This window comes from Lycium barbarum, chromosome 8, assembly GCF_019175385.1.
Source record: "Lycium barbarum isolate Lr01 chromosome 8, ASM1917538v2, whole genome shotgun sequence".
NCBI classification, from domain to species: domain Eukaryota; kingdom Viridiplantae; phylum Streptophyta; class Magnoliopsida; order Solanales; family Solanaceae; genus Lycium; species Lycium barbarum.
This window is the reverse complement of record NC_083344.1, coordinates 89001737-89007834: the sequence shown is the minus strand read 5'-3', so window position 1 is coordinate 89007834 and position 6098 is coordinate 89001737. Positions and strand designations below refer to the sequence as shown.

The following is a 6098-nucleotide window of genomic DNA, read 5'->3' as shown; positions in this document are numbered from 1 at the left end:
GCCCAGAAGGGCAACCTTCACTGGACCAAACATACGGCCAGACATACGGAACGTATAAATGTACGGACTGTATGTTGGTCCATATGTTCGTATCGGGACAGATTGCATGATTTATATAAGAGGACCCAAGTTCATTTATTTCAGTTCATTTTCACCTCTCACTTCACGAAAACTCTAGAAAACCCTCTCTTCTCTTCATCCACAAGAACTCAAGAAAGATTCTTGATCAACTTCATCAAACCCACAAAATGAAGTGTATGAAACATAGCAAAGTTTATCTAAGCTAAGAAATCCCAAGGGAAGTGAGCTAGGGTTTTGGTGCAATAAGAGAAATTCCACTCAAGGCATATTCTGTCATTATCTAAGGTGAGTTTTATGATTATTCCATGTTGTTTAAGGTGTGAAAAGTTAAAACACTTGGATTGTAGAAGGATATAGAAAATGGGTCATGAATGTGGGAATAGTGTCATTGTTGAGTGGTAGTTTGGGGTGAATTGTGAATATCGATATGTTGTGATTATAAGTATGCTATAAGTGACATTTAGAACATGGGATAAGTATTATATGTGAGAAAACACAATTGTGAACCACGACCATGATTATGGAGGAATTGAAGTGAAATTGTGAAATGTGGATAATGTAGATGAATGGTGATTGTTGCCTATAATATTGTGAATGTTGTTATGGATGTTTGGAAATTGATATAAGATATGGAGAATGTAGTAGAAACAAAGGAAATGCCACCCAATTTTCTCCATCTTTAGAAAGCACGTTCTTATAATCGTCTAACTAATGTTAATATGAACTCCCTTGAAGGTAAGGACGTGAGCATTGAAGGAGAAAGATCAAGCGGTAGAATAGCTAAAGGAAAAGGTATGTAAGGCTAGTCCCTTATTTCTAGGGCATGAATCCTATGATATGATATTCCCTCCTTCTACATGATTTACCTACATATCGAAAACTATAAGTCTACGATTATAAAGAGCTTCATACAAGATAAAGAAAAGAGATATGTTACGAGCTTGACGATACCGATGGTGAATATAAGTCTAGAAGTCCTAAAGCTCAGGATATGACATTCTTACGAAGCTAATGATCCTTATGTAACTTCTATGGTATTATGTTCCCTACCTCTCCATGACTTTCTTATATTCCGGAACTAAGAGTCTATGTTCATAAATAGCCACGTGATATAAAGATAAGGGATATATTATGAGCACGATAATGAAGATGATGAGCTTAAGTCTAAAGATTCTAGAGCTCATGGTATAATGTTTCCACAAAGCTAACGATGTTAACTATGATCTATTGATGTTGTTTGTTGTATACACTCACCTTATATGCTAATTCCTTCAAGGTGAGGCAGAATGTTTATGAATGCTCCATAATGTAATCGTGGGTTCTCGACCTTATGTTACCCCAATATTGTTATAGATTGTCTATATGCTCTACTGCATGTCTTATGACCAATGTTTCGAAAAAAATTACGAGTCTATCTTCATCGAGGATTTCATATGAGACAAAAGGTAAGAGATATGCCATAGATGCGAGGATGGTAGTGATGAGCCTAAGTCTAGAGATTATAACGTCTATCATATGATATTTATATGAAGTTCATGCTACGAATATGATATGATTTTCATAGATTGTCTTCAAATTCAAACGTATGCTATAATGAAAGGTTACGATAAGCTTATAAGATGTATGTGATTGCAATGATGATGATGAGATATACCGAGCCTTGTTATGGCTGGGTACGGAAGACATGTATGTGATATTGTCGAGCCACTACGTGGCCGAATACGGATTTTGTCAAGCCACTATGTGGCCGAATATGGATAATGCTTTATGTGTATGAGAAGAGGCGGTACTATGATGATGAATTATATGACACAATGATGCATGCGCTATGATTATTCATGTACTACAATTATGTATATATGATATATGTATTAAATGTATTCATCCTTAAAGGTCACACGGGTCTTGCCTTCACCTTAGGACTTATGATTTCTCTATCATGTTTATTTCATTCATGCCTTACATACTCAGTACAATATTTATACTGACGTTTGTTTTCTTTGGACGCTGTATTCATGCCCACAGGTAGGAGCTATCAGCATATTTACAGGAGCACTCCATTATTCTGGAGGTGCTAAATGGATATCCTTTTGTGTATATATATGTGTATGTATTTTGGGTGCGACGGGATCTTGTCCCGTCCATATGTCTAGTACTCTAGTAGAGGCTCGTAGATACGTATATGTGGGTAGTATGGTCTCACGAGTTCTCCTCGTATGTATATATTATTTTGATAGCCGAAAGGCTTATATATCTAAAGTAGGTATGTTTCCAAATGAAAAATGGTTTTCCTATGATTATGAGCATATGAACATTAAAGAAGTGTATTATGAGTGTGATGAGCAATAGAATGATTGGTGCTCGGTGGTTAGCCCCGGGTACCCGTCATGGCCCCTAGTCGGGTCGTGACACAATAAAAGGTATAGGGAATTGATCCTTGCAAGTGGTAGTGTTAAGCTTGCGATAGTCCATGCAAACTCTCTATCCGGTTACAGTCCTCATCGGATTCAGCTCATTTTTTTCATTGGGCACCACTGTGATGCCGCCCTTTTTCGGAACATATTAGACTGGGCTCGCCCATTTACTGTCAGCAATCGGATAAGCTACTCCTGCATCTAACCATTTGATGATTTCTTTCTTGACGACTTCTTGCATTTTCTCATTCAATCTCCTTTGATTCTCCACACTCGGCTTGCTATCCTCCTCCAACTGGATCTTATGTTCACAGATCCTAGAAGGAATTTCTCGAATGTTTGCTATGGTCCACCCAATAGCACGCCTATATTCACGCAATACCTCCAAAAGTCTCTCGATCAGCTCCTCAGTTTGTAATGCTGAAACAATCACTGGTAATGTATTATTTTTACCAAAGAGCTCGTACTTCAAATGTGATGGGAGCTGCTTAAGCTCAAGCTGCGGTGGTTCAATGATCGAAGGCTTTGCTTGTGGAGTTGTTCTATTTTCCAGATCAAGATCTTACTTCTTTGGGTGGTAGGAGTATGAATCCAGCCAAACAAGTGAATTAATCATCTCCACATAACCCTCTATGTCTTAAGTATCAAAGTTTACAAGAATACCCGCTAGAGCTTCTCCCAAACATTCTTCTTCCATCTTGAACTCCACCTCTTCATCAATAACATCAAAAGAATCAATCACCGAAATGGTCTCATAAGCACTTGGTAACTTCATCCCCTTGCTTGCCTAAAAAAGTAACTTCCTCATCATTAACTCGGAACTTGATTTCATTCTTCTCCGGATCCATCAGAGCTCTTCCCATAGCAAGGAAAGGTCTCCGAAAAATAATAGGAATGTCCCAATCAACAACACAGTCAAGAATCACAGAATCAGCAGGCAACATAAATTTACCAACCCGTACAAGGACATCATCGACCACGCCAACTGGCTTCTTAATAGATCTATCAGCCATCTGTAACCTCATAGTAGTCGGCCTTGGCATCCCCAAACCTGATTGCTTATAGATAGGAAGTGGCATCAGATTTATACTCGCCCCATTATCACACAGAGTATGAGCAAAATCACGGTGCCCCACAAAACAAGGAACGGTGAACTGCCTCATGATCTCCCTTTTTCTGGACAGTAGCTGTTGAAATGATGGAACTCACAGTGTGAGTCAAACTCACGGTTTCATGTTGCGCTTTCTTCTTTTTGGTCAACAGGTCCTTCAAGTACTTGGCAAAATCGGGCATCTCTTTGACAACTTCCAAGAAAGGAAAATTCAGAGATAACTACTTCAGCTGATCATAAAAAATTTCGAACTTAACATCTTCCTTGTTTTTTACCAACCTCTGAGGAAAGGGAGGTTTAGATTTAAAAGCTAAGTCAAAGGGCGGAGAGCCCTTTTCACAATTTGCTTCCATTTGTCATCAGCCTCCTTTGAAATTTCTAGAATATAAGCTACTTTCTAATCATTAGGATTTTCATCAACAATAATTTGTGCTTCTGACTACATCTCTTCCTGTTCATCAATCGGCTCGAACTCAACAACCATCTTTTCAGCACCTTGGAGTATTTTACCACTTAGAGTACTAATGGAAAACACACAGTCTACACCGCCTCCCCCATTCTTCGGTTTCATAATTGTGTCACTAGGAAGTCCTCCTTTCTTAGGAGGGTGCTGCTCTCTAGAAATATCACACATCTATGACTCGAGCTTCCGAATAGCTGCTGTATGGGATCCTACTATCTCTGTTAGCCCAGATAATGTCCTTTCAGACTTGGTTTGATTTTCCAGAACCTTCTAAAGCATTGCTTCAACCCTCGAACTACTTTGTTCTGTTGATTTCCCTTTCAGTGGAATATAAAGATTTGAACTCTTATTCCCAAAATTGTTGTTATTCCTATAGCTCCCTTGGTTCGCACCACCATAATTATTATTGTAGTTCCTTGGGTTATTGTTGTTATAGATACCTTGGCCCTGCTGAGGTCTACAAAGATTCTAATTCCGGTAACCACCTTGGTAATTCTGCCTTTGATATCCCTTTTGAGAGTTGTTCACATAGTTAGAATCTTTAACCTGCATAGGAGGTCCCTCATGAAATGGACCCTTTTGGACCTGGTACATCCCCTTCGGCATACCTGACTAATCCTCACAAACATTTACCTTCTTGATCTGGGTCTCGTCAAATTTCTTGGTTAGCAAGGAAATATGCGTTGCATTCTGAGCCAATATTTGTTGGGTATCTTGATTCTCCTCTACCATATTCTAGATCATGACACTACCATATGGCACAATATCGGCCTTTTTTTAGTGCCAAACCTGATTATGTGTAGTCACCCTGTTAAGTATGTTGGTTACTCATTGGTAAGATTTATCCATAAAACAACCATCAACTGCATTGTTTGCAATTGATTGCGTCATTGGAGCTAGCCCTCGGTACAACTTATCCATTAACATGTGCTCCAGAAAACCATGACTTGGAAATTTCTACAAATACTATTTCAATCTCTACTAAGCTTCATATAATTTTTCCCCTAGTCACTGTTTGAATTCATAGATTTTGTCATGAATCTCAGCCTTCTTGCTAAGAGGATACCACTTCTTAAGAAAGACTTCTACCATCTCTGCCCATGCATTAATAGAATTCTAAGGCAGCTTCTCAAACCAAGCTCTTGCATCTCCAGCTAAGCAATATTTGTAAAGCGTCTGCCGAATAGCATCCTGTGGAACGTTGTTTTGGATGTTACGAGCACATACATCCAAAAAATTCGGCAAATGGCGCTGAGGGTTATTCTTGGTAGAATTCATAATGTATCCCTTAAGCTTCGACAACTGGTAGAGAGATGAATCAATTTTGACACTTGCAGCCCCAACTCGAGGATGAATAATAGAAGATGCATAGTCCTCCTCAGCAACAAGATCAGCGAAGACATTCTCTTCATCTGTTTCATTCGCGTGATCATTCAATTAACCACCCTGGTTACCAGCTACTCCACGTTGGTTTCACTAATTTTGATTCATGTTAACATGGTTTACAAGGAATATCAAACAAGGTGTGATGGAGTAAGCAAAATACTTCAATCAAAGAAGACACTAGTTAGTAATTTCAAAACCGTATTCCTCGGAAACGGCGCCAAAATTTGATACGCTCAAATTACACCTTTTATTAGCATAAAGAGGACGATGTCAAATATAGTAACCCAATGAGGTTGGGGTCGAATCCCACAGGGAATATGGTGTGAAAAGGTTACTAAAATCGTAAAATGATTAATTTAGGTCTAATGTCTTAATCCGATGATTTTTGTAAAGATGGTTGTTTATGACTAATTTCTAACTAAATTGCTTTGGATTGTAATTTATGGTAAAAGAAATCAAGGTTGTTTCCCCTTTAGATAAAGTGTATGATCATGGGTATTGATCTTCATATACTTCTGATGTATCGTTTGTATAGATACACTTATCCCCAATGGGAATTTTTACAATTTCCCAATAAATAAAGATTTTCTCTTTCTACGAGTTTCCCAAATATAAGAAAGTTGATATGAAGAACAGTTAATTA

At 38.3% G+C, this 6098-nt stretch overlaps 1 non-coding gene across 1 annotated transcript; it reads left to right on the top strand.

The window, feature by feature from the left end:
- The first annotated feature begins 5006 nt into the window (after positions 1-5006).
- LOC132608505 (small nucleolar RNA R71) lies at positions 5007-5112 on the top strand. Its single transcript, XR_009570419.1, has one exon. It is a non-coding gene; the product is annotated as a small nucleolar RNA R71 (small nucleolar RNA).
- The last annotated feature ends 986 nt before the right edge of the window (positions 5113-6098 follow it).